The following is a 15,407-nucleotide window of genomic DNA, read 5'->3' as shown; positions in this document are numbered from 1 at the left end:
GAGGAGTGGTTCAAGAAATTGGAGCCAGGATCCATGGGCTGCTGGAATAAGTTACAGACCAACTTCCGGAGACAGTTTGTCGCCGCAAGAAAAGTCAATCTGGAGGTCAGCGCCTTGACTAACATCAAGCAGCTGCCTACGTAGACACTAAAGAATTACATAAAGAGGTTCCAGGAGGAAGCCTCAAAAACCAAGAAAGGTTATGACGGACAACAGCTTGCCCTTCTCCAGGCAGGCATCCGTACAGGGACTCCATTCTGGAACGAACTACAACAAGAAGGAGCTGCAAACCTTCAGGACTTCCAGAAGAGAGTCCAAAAATACATTAACCTTGAAGAGGCCCAAATAGTGGCCTATGGAGGATATTATCCCACCGGAATAGCAGGATATGTGCCCGGAGCCCAGCCCTCGGGCACTGTGCCAGCAGCAGCTCCAGCGATGAGCGGCATACAGTTCTCTGCTACTCTTGAATATAGCCAGGGCCAGGCCCTGGCCCCCGCATTGTCCCATTTTGGAAATCCCTCAGGGATAATTGGACAAGCCCCCTCGCACTCCGCTCCGACAGCCAGTCTAGTGTTGGAAATTATTTTACCAGGATCTTAGATCTACTCACAAGTATGTTGATTAACACCCTAAATATGAACTTTCTAAAACGATGAAATAAATACATATAAAGTTTAGTAAACCTTACATTGGGTGCAGCGGAATAATATGACTCCTTCCATTCAGATCTCTAACCCTTGTATCCTTTCTGTCGCAGAGTATTATCAAGATCTGAACCTAGATCTCTTTCTCTGATTCTTTAGTGTTGAAACTCCTTCTTGCTGAAAGTCTTTCTTCACGATCTTCCTCACTATGATTGAGGTATCACTTGCTGTGTGTGGGCACTACTCTAATCACTAAGTATTTCGAAATCTTAAGGAAGAAGAGAGAGAGAGAGAGTGGGCGGCCAAGGTATAGAGAGAGAAAGGCTCAGGTTTTTTTGAATGAAAAGTGTAATTTTCCTCAAGCCTTCACTATCTATTTATAGCATTCCACTAAGGTTAGGTTTGCATTATTTGGCATTAAAATAATGAAAATATCAGAGGATAATTCCTATAAAAGTGGCCGGCCATGGAAGTATGGATTTGGGGCTCACTTTTTGTAATTTTGCAGTTTTATCACTTTTGCATCTGATTTTCTTAAAAATGCCAATTTTCAAATTCAACCATTTAAATACCAATTCTAACTATTTAATAACTATAAATAATTATTAAATAATATTGTCATTTATCATATTTATTAATTGAACCATACAAAGTATCATAATTAATAAATATGCCCCTAAAACTCTTTCTTTATAATATCGCCCTTACTTAGTGAAAAATTCACAAATAGACATAGTCTAATTTGAGAATTATAATTGATTAATCAAAACCAATTATATGAGTCTTACAAGAAATATTATCTCAACTAGTGGGAGGACCATGGGTCTATATAACGGAGCTTCCAATAAGCAGATCAAGAATTTATAACCTAAATTCACCGGCTTATTAATTCTTCGTTGAATCCACGCATAGAACTTAGAATTGCACTCTCAGTATATAGAATGCTCTATATGTTCCACCATATAGACATATCATTAGTTATCCATTGTTATAATCCTAATTTGATCAATGATCCTCTATATGAATGATCTACACTATAAAGTGATTAGATTACCGTTACACCCTACTATGTATTTTATCCTTAAAACACTTGACCCCGTATAAATGATATTTCAGCTTATGTGAAATGAGTACTCCACCATTTATTTTCGTTTGGTCAAGCTTGAAGGAGATCATCCTTTGCTTACTATTCGCAAGATAGAAGCTATAGATTCCATGTTTATGTTAGCGCTCCCACTCAATTGTACTACCGTGTTCCCAAAATGTACGTATCACCCTGACCTAAAAGTAGGCTTAACTAACAAATCAAAGAACACGAATAGCCTTTCGAGATTGAGCCTAATCATAACAGGATTAAGATCATTTGATCTAGGATCAACTAGGCGATATTGACTTGAATAGATTTTACGGTAAGTTTAATAAATCTAAGTCAAAAGTTCAATATCGGTCCCTTCCGATGCATACTCCATGCATCCAACCTGAGCTTTACTTTAACCAACGTTCTGGAAAGAACATAGCATTTCTCCAAATGCAAGTAAACTCTTGTTGTAGATTATCATATCAGTAAAACCCTGTGTCTAATAAATCTAGGAAACTTTATTCACATAGTCATGTTTACTTTCCAAAGTGTTGACAACACAATAAACAGGATCAAGTATGTGAAAAGGGTTTCAGATGAATTTATAAATCAAATAGACAAGCAATTGATAAGGTGAACCAAAACATACACAAATGAATGAAAAATACTTCTGTTTCTTTATTGATGTTGAATAAAATAAATTACATTAAAATGGAGTTTTATTTAGGGCATAAAATCCAACATCTAGCTGGTCCTTCCCAAGGCTCGAGGAGTAAAAGGTCCTCCAAAGGCAGCACCCGGACGGAGGAAAAGCGACAGAAAAGGGGGTACACTCCCCAATATACCCAGTACACGGAGTTAACGGACTCCCAAGAGCGTGTGTACTTTGCTACTAGGCAAAATACACACTACCAGAGACCACCTCCTTTGTACAAAGACAGCTCCCGGAGGGACCCCAACAAGAGATGCGAGTACCATAACGACATTGGGCACAGCACCAATGAATGCAAAAATCTCAAAGACGAGATCGAGAACTTAATCCGATTGGGACACCTCTACGAGTGGATCAAGAATCGGTTGCCTCATGTCAACCTGGGTCAGGCGGCTGAAGCTTTGCCACAGGGAACACCAGGGGGTGCAACAGGAGTATTGGCTCCAGTTGTTCCCCCCGGATATGCCCAGCATATCCCCGGCCTGCCACCCAGACCTAACGGGAGAGTGGCCATGATCTCGGGAGGACAACATATCGGAGGAACTACCCGCAAGGAGCTGAAGCGGTACGCGGGGGCTGTAAAACACGATGAGGTTTGGGAAGTTACTCAAGTCCCAACTCAAAGGCCTCGGCTAATGGATCAGCCCATCACATTCACGGAAGAAGACGCAAAAACAGTGCGTTTTCCCCACCATGACCCGTTGGTCATCGAGACCCCCATTGCCAATAAGGTGGTGGCCAGAGTCCTAATCGATAACGGGAGCTCCGTGAATCTGCTGTTCAAAGAGGCCTTCACTGCAATAGGCCTGACGGACCGAGACCTCTCACCAAGTGGTTCCCAACTCACGGGGTTCAGTGGAACAACACTTATCTCGATGGGGAATGTGAGGCTTCCAGTCACCTTGTGCCCGGACACACCCCAGAGCACTTTCAAGTACTGCACGTTCGTGGTGGTGGACTGCCCGACAGCCTATAACGCAATCCTCGGCCGACCGGCCTTGGTAGACTTCGGCGCAGTCACGTCAATACGGCACTTGTGCCTGAAGTTCCTAACCCAGGAAGCTGGGATAGGGACTGTGAGGGGAAATCAAGGGGATACGAGGCAATGCTATAACGTTGCTGCCCGCCTACCCGTGTTGATGGTCCGAGAAACTATTGAGTCAGAAATGGCTGAAGAAGACGAGTGGGATCCCCGTGTGGGATCCGAAAAAATTGTAGAACCAATGGAGGACATCGGGGAAGTATCAGTGTGCGACCTCGATCCCACCAAAGTACTCCGGCTAGGAAAGAGCCTAGACCCGAAGGAAAAAGAAAAGATAATAAAGACACTGAAGGGTGCCATTGACATTTTTGCATGGTGCCAAGAAGACATGAGTGGACATGCCGCCAGTCCAGCAAAAATGACGTTCCCTCTACTCAGTGAAGGCCGAAGCCTTAGAGAAAGAGGTGGACAAGTTATTAACAAGCGGCATGATCCGCGATGTTTACTACCCGGAATGGCTGGCTAATCCGGCCCTGGTGCCGAAGCCTAATGGGACCTTGCGAGTTTGTATAGACTTCACTGATCTAAACAAAGCTTGCCCAAAGGACTGCTTCCCTCTGCCCAGGATCGACCAGATGGTAGACGCCACCTCCGGATTCAAACTACTATCCTTCATGGACGCATACGCCGGTTATAATAAAATAAAAATGCACGTAGCAGATCAAGAGTGCACTAGCTTCAGGACCAATAAGGGGGTACACTGCTACCTAGTCATGCCTTTTGGACTGAAAAACGCTGGCGCAACTTATCAAAGAATGGTTAACCGGATGTTCAATGGCCTCCTGGGGCAAAACATGGAGGTCTACGTGGACGATATGCTGGTCAAGTCAAAGGCATGCAATAGCCACGCAGACGACTTAGAGGAATGTTTTGAAGTGGTCCGGAGATACGGAATGAAGCTCAACCCAAAGAAATGCACTTTCGGGGTTAAGTTAGGGAAGTTTTTGGGCTTCATTGTCAGTCGGAGAGGGATTGAGGCAAATCCAGAAAAAATTCAGGCCCTCCTGAACATGCCATCCCCGAAGAAACACAAAGACGTGCAGAGCCTAACCGAAAAGGTTGCTGCTCTAAGCCATTTTATCTCCCGGTCTACAGATAAGTGCATTCCCTTCTTGAACATCTTGAAGAAGTGTCAGAAATTTGAATGGTCTGACGAGCGCGAGGAGGCATTTAAAAAACTAAAGGAGCACATGGCCAAGCCTCCCACCCTGTCAAAGCTCGTTCTCGGAGAGGACTTGTTTTTGTACTTGGCCGTCTCCGAGCACGCAGTCAGCGCAGCCTTAGTCCGGGAAGAGGAGAAAACTCAACATCCCGTCGTTGAAAAACTGGTTTTTTGCCTCCTAATGGCCTCAAGAAAGTTGAGGCCTTATTTCCAAGCTCACCCAATCAAGGTGTTGACCAATCACCCACTCCAGCAAGTCCTACAAAAGCCAGAGGCGTCCGGAAGGCTCCTCAAATGGGCAATGGAGTTAAGTCAATTTGACTTGCACTACATTCCCCGTATTTCCATAAAGGGACAAGCACTAGCAGACTTCATCACCGAGTGTAATGAAGCCGAAGCAACCGCGAACATACCGGCACCGTCGGTCCCAGCATAGAAAGTATTTGTGGACGCAGCCTCCAACGAAAATGGATCCGGAGTGGGGGTTGCGATGATATCTCCGAGTGGACTTCGACTCCAAGCAGCTCTACGGTTCGACTTCTCGGCTTCAAACAATGAGGCCGAGTACGAAGCCTTGATAGCAGGGCTGAGATTAGCAAAGGCTGTGGGGGCTAAAAGAGTAGAAGTCTACAACAACTCCCAACTGGTAGTGAACCAGGTGTCGGGAGAGTATCAGACGCGCGGAGAAAGAATGGTCGTGTATGTAGCGGTAGTCCAGGAACTGCTCCACTAGTTCACGGATTATAAAATAGAAAGAATTCCCAGAGAAAAGAACGCCCACACGGACTGTCTGGCTAAGTTAGCTTTAGACAGTGAGATTGAGGAACTGGGGGTACTACTCGTGGAACGCTTGGCAGAGCCAAGCATCAAAATAAAAGAGACCATAGCAACGGTTGGGCAAGAACCCAACTGGATGGTCCCAATCATAGAATACATAACGAAAGGTGAGTTGCCCCAAGAAAGGGAGCTGTCCAGAAAGATTCAGTATCAGGCTCACCGTTATGTAATGATGGATAAAATTCTATACCGAAAAGGACTCAGCATGCCTTATTTACGGTGTGTATCGGACCCTGAAGCTAGGCAAATTATGCTAGAGGTCCATGAAGGGTTCTGTGGAGATCATACAGGAGGACCAAGTCTCTCAAAGAAAATATTGAGACAAGGGTACTTCTGGCCAACAATGAAAAAAGATTGCATAGACTACGTCCAAAAATGTGAGTCGTGCCAAAGGTTCGCGAACATACCGAGAGCTCCTCCCAATGAGATTACCCTGATGACTAGCCCCTGGCCCTTCGCGGTCTGGGGAATAGATCTTATTGGGTCCCTGCCAACAGGAAAGGGAGGAGTAAAGTATGCAATAGTAGCAGTAGACTACTTCACCAAATGGACGGAGACTGAGCCAATGAAGACTATGTTGGATATATTTTACCAGGATCTAGATTTACTAACAAGTATGTTTCATTAACATCCTAATATGAATTCTAAAACAATGAAATAAACACATATAAAGTTTAGGAAACCTTACATTGGGTGCTGCGGAATATAATGACTCCTTCCGTTTAGATATCTAGCCCTTGATTCCTTTATGTAGCAGAGCATTATCAATATCTGAACCTGGATCTCTTTCTCTCCTTCCTTTGATGCTTAATCTCCTTCTTGTTGGTTGTTTTTCCACAGTCTTACACACTATGATTGAGATACCACTTGATGTGTGTGGGCACTAACTCATTCACTCAAGGAATTCGAAATTTAGAGAAGAAAAGAGAAGAGGGAAGTGGCGGCTAGAAAAATTTCTGTGAAGGACTGAGATGTATCATCTTTTCCTGAAGCCATCACTACCTATTTATAGGTAACCACCTAGGTTTAAGTTAGAATTATTTGGCATTAAAATAATGAAAAAATAAAAAATAAAACCCTATAAGTGTGGTCGGCCATGGGCTTGGATAATGGGCCTCACTTATGCAATTTTGCTGTTTTATCATTCCTGTATCTGATTTTCTCAAAAACGCTAATTTTCAAATTCAACCATTTAAATGCCAATTCTAATTATTTAATAACTAAAATTAATTATTAAATAATATTGTCATTTAATATATTTATTAATTAGACATATAAAGTCTCTTAATTAATAAATAAACCTAGAATCTCTTTTCTTTACAATTTCGCCCTTGCTTAGTGAAAATTCACAAAGTAGACATAGTCTAACTTTAGAATTATAATTGATTAATCAAAATCAATTAACTGAGTCTTACAAGTAGTATGGTCTCAACTAGTATGGGGACCATGGGTCTATATATCCGAGCTTCCAATAAGTAGATCAAGAATTTATATCTTAAATTCACTGACTTATTAATTCTTCGTTGAATCCACGCATAGAACTTAGAATTGCACTCTCAGTATATATAGAACGCTCTATATGTTCCACGATATAGACACGTCATTAGTTATCCATTGTTATAACCCTAATGTGATCAATGATCCTCTATATAGATGATTTACACTGTAAATGGATTAAATTACCGTAACACCCTACAATGTATTTTATCCTTAAAACACTTAACCCTGTATAAATGATATTTCAGCTAAGTGAAATGAGATCTCCACCATTTATTTTCGTTTGGTTAAGCTCGAAGGAAATCATCCTTTACTTTCTATTCGCCAGATAGAAGCTATAGATTCCATATTTATGTTAGCGCTCCCACTCAATTGCACTACCGTTTTTCCAAAATGTACGTATCCCCCTAACCCAAAAGTAGGCTTAACTAACAAATCAAAGAACACGAATAATACTCTTGAGATTGAACCTAATCATATCAGGATTAAGATTATTTGATCTAGGATCAACAGGTGATATTGAATTGAATAGATATTACGGTAAATTCTAATATATATAATCAAAGATCAATATCGGTCCCTTCCGATGTATACTCCATACATCCGATGCTGTTAAACTTTGCCAATGTCCTGGAAAGGACATAACACTTATCCAAGGTGTAAGAATACATATCGCTGATTATACCATGTCAGTCTAAATCCAGTGTTCTGACAGATCAGGGAATAAACTTTCGAACATATAATTAAGATTACATTCCAATGTGTTGACAACACTATAATCATTAACAAATTGATATGTTCTGGACTTAAATAGAATTCATACATTATGTACATATAATCATGAAATAAATCATGTGAACCATGCAACATTAAATGTTATTTCTGATCTATATTAATAAGTAAATCTGATTATATTGAAATGAGTTTTATTTAGGGCATAAAACCCAACAAACTCCCACTTACACTAATATAAAACAAAATGTGCATTTCAAATAATCTCAACACCTTGATATACAAATCAAGTGTAGTAGTAGTAAACTCCTCGTAATAGGATCTGAAAGGTTGAATTGAACAAAACCTTTTCTCCACCATTACTCTTCCTTAATCACAAAATCATTAATAATGTGAAATTTCTCTCTATATGTCTACTCTCTTGGGATACTGGATTCTATACCTTTGGCAACTACTTCTTGGTTATTCAGGAAGTAACACTAGTAGTTAAGGCAATTTGGAATGGTGCCACAGTTGTATAGAACTTTTCTTAGACTGAATAAGTACCTTTCTTGCAACTTTAACATTCAGTCCCCTTCTGGTAGACCTAGAGACTTCAGATAGGTTTTTACACTTCTCCAAAATCACTATTCCACCCCCAGAGTAATCACCATCTTATCAGCAGACTTTCTAACACAAAGGCAAGTCTTAAAATCTGATGTGGTGTAGTCTAAGAGTTTTAAACACACTCTTATTGGCTAACATATAGTTCCTCTTTTTAATCTTAAGATTTACTTGATTGTCTTCCAATGTTCTTCTCCTAGATTAATCTGATACCTACTCATTACTCCCACTCAACAGCAGGTCTCTGGTCTAAGGCATACAAAAGCATATCTAAGACCTCTCACTATTGATTTAAGAAATTCTTTCATGGCTTTATCTTTTCTGAAATAGTTGAGACTTTTCCGTAGATAAATAAAATCTATGCCTAGAAGTCGAGAAGCTTCTATAGATTGCCATTAGAAAGAAAATGCTTCAGCATCTTACTAAAGTAAGTTACTTGCATTAGAGTAAGTAATTACCAGGTATACCATAAGCCATAGGTTTAGATAAACTCAAACCTATAATACTAGGAACAGGAAGTTTTGTTAAGTCCATTGAATAGACTTATTAACGAAAGTTTCCTTTTATGTCCTTGTAATAGAAAAATTTAGGTTACTCCATGTGAATGGATTAAACCATAGCTCTCTTGGCTTTTCTTCTTAGTTTCTTATCTTGACAATCCACTACTTGTTTAAACTCACAATGGATTTTAATCACTAGTGTCTTCCAAGTCATAAGAAGTGAAGTTCGTTGAAACTTTCCCACTACGACAAGGTACCATGAATTATGTCTAAGAAAACTAAATGGTATTGACCTCTTCCGTTGTGACAAGACAACAGAGGCAGTGGGATTATCATATGTCAAATAAGATAGAACACTTATGGAATCAAGAAAAAATATCTCCTTTATTTGCTACTTTTCAAACTTAGTCATTTTCTTAGAAAAGTAGTATTTGTTTAAACAAACACTTTCTTATCTATTGAATATGGGATGGTCCACCCCTAATCACTTAGAATAGCTAACAACCCATGGTTAAAAGTTCTAGCTTTTCTTAAGATTTTGATTAGGTCATCCATGAATCTAGTAATGATTTACATTAAGTATACAACCATTACATCATTCTGAAATTGTATTACCATAGAAAGACTTAGGCAACGACTAGTAACTAATCATCAATATGCAAATCGAAATTTCTGGGGAGGTAAGTTTGGATATAATTCAAAAATCAATTTAATGATCTTTGAACTGCATATCTACTAACTATTTCTCCACCCCTATCAGTTCGCAAGATCTTTAACCACTTGTTGCTATATTTTATGAACGCTACGCAAGTATACGCAATCAAGTAGTAAATCTCACACAGGTGAGGTCGATCCCACAGGGAATTGGATTAAATACCACTAAACTATACTTATAATTCTATCTGGCAGATCAAAAGTAATTATGATTTAAAAATAGTAAAGTATGAAAGTAATTCAGAAAACTTAATAACACAATTGAAAGTTGAGCAAGATGAGATAATAGGGAGGAGAATCATGTTGTTGTTTACCCAAATCGTTAATGCTTAATTACTATCCTATTCTTGAAGTGAATGACAGATTATGAAATAACCTAGCTCCTTTCAGATCTTCTAGATTCTAAATCCCATGTTATCTAATTAATTCCTTAATTAAACTAACATGAAATCAGCATTAAGTAATAATCTACTCATCACATAAGTCATGTGAATACTTTCGTTTCACATAGAACATCGATTATCTTAATTTTAGCATTCTCAATTCTCACTTTTCAGATTTTGAATTGAGATCATAGAACATGCACAAGGTGATCAATCTTAAACATGAAATTAAACACAAATTAAGATAATTTCACAAACAAGAATGGAGGAATGGTAATTAAACATTAACTAGGCAAAACATTAAACAACAATCATCATCCTCCCTAAATGGGAAATTTAGTTCAGAAATAAATCCATAACCATTCCTATAGCAATATTCAACATAAATAAATTAAAGAGGAATAAAGAAAAGAACTGTTGGAGGATGAATTACGGATCTTCACTTGAATCTCTATGCTCTTCCCCGCCGCTCTCACCGTGTTTTAGGGTTCCAAATCGCTCCCACGACTTCCAATCGCAGTTTTCTATTTATACTTGAAATTTAGGGTTCGATGGACGAAAATACCCCTGGTCCGTACGGGATCTCGCCGCGGCCAAGCTTCCTCTCGCCGCGGCGAGAATTTGCCAATTTTAGGTGCTTTCTGTTTCTCGTAACTCGCCGCGGCGAGCCTCTTCATCGCCGCGGCCAGGTATGGAAAAACTCAAAAATTAAGTTTTTCTTCGGCTCAGCACGTCTTTCAATGAATTTCTGCACCCGAGACCTCTTTTACTCCAAAGAACCTGAAAACATAGAAAACAAGCGTAATTCCGTCCCAACACAGCTAAAGATGCACATAAATTGGATCCAAAACATAGGCTAAAAATAGCCTAACAAACTCCCCCAAACTGACTCTTTACTCGTCCCCGAGTAAACTAAGACTAAACTAAGAAAACTGACAATGATAGCTGAACTTTCCAACAATTTAATTGTTACCACCACCTGCACAACTTCAATCCATCAATAACCAGAATTTCAACTTGCCAACTCTAAGAACTAAGTTGAATGTGCAGTTTACAAGTAAGTAAGTCATACAAACATAAAGCATCGCAATTTCCATCAATATCACAACTGTTCTAACTTTCCAACATCCCACTAACACATGATCAATAAGTTTGAATGACATACCTCTCTCCACTAATGTTGACAAATTTCTATTTGGAATCAATAGGTCTTTTTCGGTTAGCATCACATGGCTTAGGTACATGGGTAGGTGAGAAGTCATTTAGGCTATACTATACCATAAGCACAATTATACCAAACAAACCTAGACAATTCTTTTGCTTTCTTTCCATATATCCCAAAAACAGAAATAAGAGATTGCAATTTTTCTTCTGTGTGTACCTCATAATTTTCTTAACTTTTTCTTCTTCAAGAAGACATTTGTTGTTTTTTTTTTTTTTCTTCTTCTTTTTCATAGGCACAACACACAATATTATTCCTTTTTTTTTTTTTCAATCTCTCATTCCTACACTTTATTTTTCCACTTACATCACTTATCCCCCCAAACTTGCTTCAAGGCTCATGGCATAATAAGGTATGTTCAGGGTGAAAAGAGTTTAAGATACAAATTCAGCTCAGTTAAGTGGTGAAAAAAAAAATTTTAAAACAGGCTAAGGCTCAACTTTGGGTATACTATGGTAAATATTTCTAGGTAGGCTTGAAAGGCTCAATCGTTCCAAAGAAAACTTGCCTAAATCACTTTCCAAACAAAAAATATCAAGGATTTCGCTTCAAGAGAGTATGTCAAACAAATTCTATTCCATGTTCAATCAATCATTCCACAAACCAAATAGAACAGAGGTGATATGTGAGAATAGCAAATGTTTTAAATCTACATGAATCACTTCCTAGCACACATCCAATTTAATTCAAACAGTTGCAAGTCAAGCACACAGTTATGTTTCAATCCATTGCACAAGTGAATAACAACAATTTAATCCATCTTTCAATTTAGCTATCACGCAAGACTAAAAAAAACTAAAACAAACTAAACTAAAACAAATAAACGCGAAAAAATAAATTAAGTCACCCCCCCCAAACTAAAATGCACATTGTCCCCAATGTATGAAAATAAACCAGGGTGAGAGAAACTTACCTGAGCCCCATCAGAAGGGATCAAGTCCACCCTTTGCATTCAAAAGAGCCCTCGCACTAAATGAAGAAAATTTACCACCAATAGTGTTGATTTCAGAGTTTTGCACAAGAGTAAGCTCACCTTCAGAACTACCACACATCAATCTTTTCCAACGACGCTGAATCGTTCGAAGTCGCTCTTTAGGCTTTGCTTTCTTCTTATCAGTTTTAACAAAAGAACCCTTCACCACCTCAATCTTGCAACAGGTAGGAATGTCAGTTGGGGCAAAAACATTAAAATTGACCTCTTCATCTTGGACTCGCAACTTTAACTCCCCCTTTTGAACATCTATTAATGCTCGACCCGTGGCCAAGAATGGTCTTCCCAAAATAATGGGAATAGTTGAATCTTCCTCCATATCAAGAATTAAGAAATCAGCAGGGAAGATAAACTTACCAACCTTCACCAGTACATCTTCAATTATGCCACGAGGATGAGTTAGAGAACGATCCGCTAGTTGTAGAGTCACTGTTGTGGGCTTTGCTTTTCCCAATCCTAGCCTTTTGAAGACAGACAACGGCATTAGATTAATGCTTGCTCCCAGATCACATAGAGCTTTAGTTTCCACTGAACCCCCTATAGAGCATGGAATATTGAAACTACCCGGATCTTTAAGCTTGGGCGGTAGTTTCTTTTGCAAAATGGCGCTACACTCCTCAGTTAATGCCACTGTTTCATAGTCCTCCATTTTTCTCTTCTTAGACAATATCTCCTTCATGAACTTCACATAACGGGGCATTTGTTCCAAGGCTTCAGCAAAAGGAATGTTGATGTGTAGTCTTTTGAAAACCTCTAGAAACTTGGTGAACTGCTTGTCTAAGCTTGACTTTCTCAGCCTCTGAGGATAGGGTATCTTTACATGATGATCAATACTAATCGGTGGAGACTGTTGTGGTGGTGCAGGGCTATCAGTAGTTTTCTTTTCTATTGATGTTGGAGTTGGTGCTGATTGATCTTTAACTTCTTCATTGAATGGTTGTACCACATCAGGCCCATCATAATTCTTTCCACTCCTCAAGGAAATTGCTTTACATTGCTCTTTTCCTTTTGCCTCACTAGTGCTAGCTGAATTTCCTTGAGCTTGGTTTGCCACTTGAGTAGCCAATTGTTCCATTTGAGTTTCTAGAGTTTTAATAGAGGCTCTAGTTTCCATCATGAATTGGAGCAATAAATCAGCTTGGATGTTGGAGCCACTAGGACTTTGTTGTTGGTTTTGTTGGGGCTGATTTCTCTGCTGGTAGAACCCCTGTTGGTTGTGCCCATAATTATTATTTTGGGAGTAGTTCCCAATGGCTTTTGCTTGATCCATTGGCAAATTATCCACATCTGCCTGACACTCTGAAAAGTAATGGTTGCCTCCACATATCTCACAAATAACTTGGGCTTGTTTAGCTTGCCCTGCAATCAGCTTTGTCAAGGCCTCAACTTGAGCTGTCAATTTTGTGATGGCATCAACCTCTAGCACACCAGCTACTTTCTTAGTTTGACTCCTTTCAGTTGGCCACTGCTGATTATTTAGAGCCATCTCCTCCAATAGATCGTAAGCCTCATTAGCACTCTTTCTCATAACAGCTCCACCAGCTGCTGCATCTATCAGAGTTCTAGTGTTACCAACCAACCCGTTGTAGAAATTGTGAACCAGCATCCACTTCTCTATGCCATGATGAGGGCATTTTCTGATTAGATCTTTAAACCTCTCCCAAGCCTCATGGAGAGATTCATTATCTTGCTGACAGAAGTTGTTTATTTCTCCTCGCAGCTTTGCAGACTTTGCTGGAGGGAAGAATTTAGACAGAAATTTTGTTTCTAAGTCTGTCCATGTTGCTATAGAATTTGGTGGCAAGGAGATCAACCAACTCTTGGCTCGCTCTCTCAGTGAGAATGGAAACAATCTCAGTCGAATGGCATCATCGCTAACTCCATTAACCTTAAAAGTTTCACAAAGTTCCATGAAGTTAGAGAGATGCAAATTAGGATCTTCAGAAGGGAGACCACCAAACTGAACTGAAGACTGCACCATTTGAAGGATGGCAGGCTTAATCTCGAAATTGTTTGCATCCCTTTGCGGTGGCTCCGATACATGTTGCACTCCCGTCAGAGTAGGGAGAATGTAATCTCTCAAGCTACGGCCATTAGCTTGATCTTCCACGGCACCTCCATTATTACCGTTATTACCCCCATTGTTTCCAGCATTATTGTTCACATTGTCAGCCATGATCTCTGATGTTTCAGCAGTTGCTGAAACTCTTTCTTGCCTCTTGTTCTTTCGATTCCTCCTGCAAGTTTTCTCGATTTCAGGATCAACTGGTAATATGACTGTTTGTCCTTGACGGCGCATGCACTTAGGATTCCTGAAATAAATCAAGAAAATATTGCAAGAAAAAGGTTAGAAAAATCAGCAAGAGAAAATATACCAAAGTAGAAGTTAGTATAATTTTATGTAATATTAATCTTTAAACAATTCCCCGGCAACGGCGCCAAAAACTTGTTGCTATATTTTATGAACGCTACGCAAGTATACGCAATCAAGTAGTAAATCTCACACAGGTGAGGTCGATCCCACAGGGAATTGGATTAAATACCACTAAACTATACTTATAATTCTATCTGGCAGATCAAAAGTAATTATGATTTAAAAATAGTAAAGTATGAAAGTAATTCAGAAAACTTAATAACACAATTGAAAGTTGAGCAAGATGAGATAATAGGGAGGAGAATCATGTTGTTGTTTACCCAAATCGTTAATGCTTAATTACTATCCTATTCTTGAAGTGAATGACAGATTATGAAATAACCTAGCTCCTTTCAGATCTTCTAGATTCTAAATCCCATGTTATCTAATTAATTCCTTAATTAAACTAACATGAAATCAGCATTAAGTAATAATCTACTCATCACATAAGTCATGTGAATACTTTCGTTTCACATAGAACATCGATTATCTTAATTTTAGCATTCTCAATTCTCACTTTTCAGATTTTGAATTGAGATCATAGAACATGCACAAGGTGATCAATCTTAAACATGAAATTAAACACAAATTAAGATAATTTCACAAACAAGAATGGAGGAATGGTAATTAAACATTAACTAGGCAAAACATTAAACAACAATCATCATCCTCCCTAAATGGGAAATTTAGTTCAGAAATAAATCCATAACCATTCCTATAGCAATATTCAACATAAATAAATTAAAGAGGAATAAAGAAAAGAACTGTTGGAGGATGAATTCTGGATCTTCACTTGAATCTCTATGCTCTTCCTGCCGCTCTCAGCTGTGTTTTAGGGTTCCAAATCGCTCCCCCTGACTTCCAATCGCAGTTT

At 39.2% G+C, this 15,407-nt stretch overlaps 1 non-coding gene across 1 annotated transcript; it reads left to right on the top strand.

Annotated features, from left to right (window-relative positions):
• Window positions 1-13,736: 13,736 nt before the first annotated feature.
• Window positions 13,737-13,843, top strand: LOC133036422 (small nucleolar RNA R71). Its single transcript, XR_009687079.1, has one exon. It is a non-coding gene; the product is annotated as a small nucleolar RNA R71 (small nucleolar RNA).
• Window positions 13,844-15,407: the final 1,564 nt, after the last annotated feature.

Source organism: Cannabis sativa, chromosome 3, assembly GCF_029168945.1.
Source record: "Cannabis sativa cultivar Pink pepper isolate KNU-18-1 chromosome 3, ASM2916894v1, whole genome shotgun sequence".
Classification (NCBI taxonomy): Eukaryota; Viridiplantae; Streptophyta; class Magnoliopsida; order Rosales; family Cannabaceae; genus Cannabis; species Cannabis sativa.
Note: the sequence above shows the minus strand (reverse complement) of the source record. Positions and strands in the feature narration are given on the sequence as shown.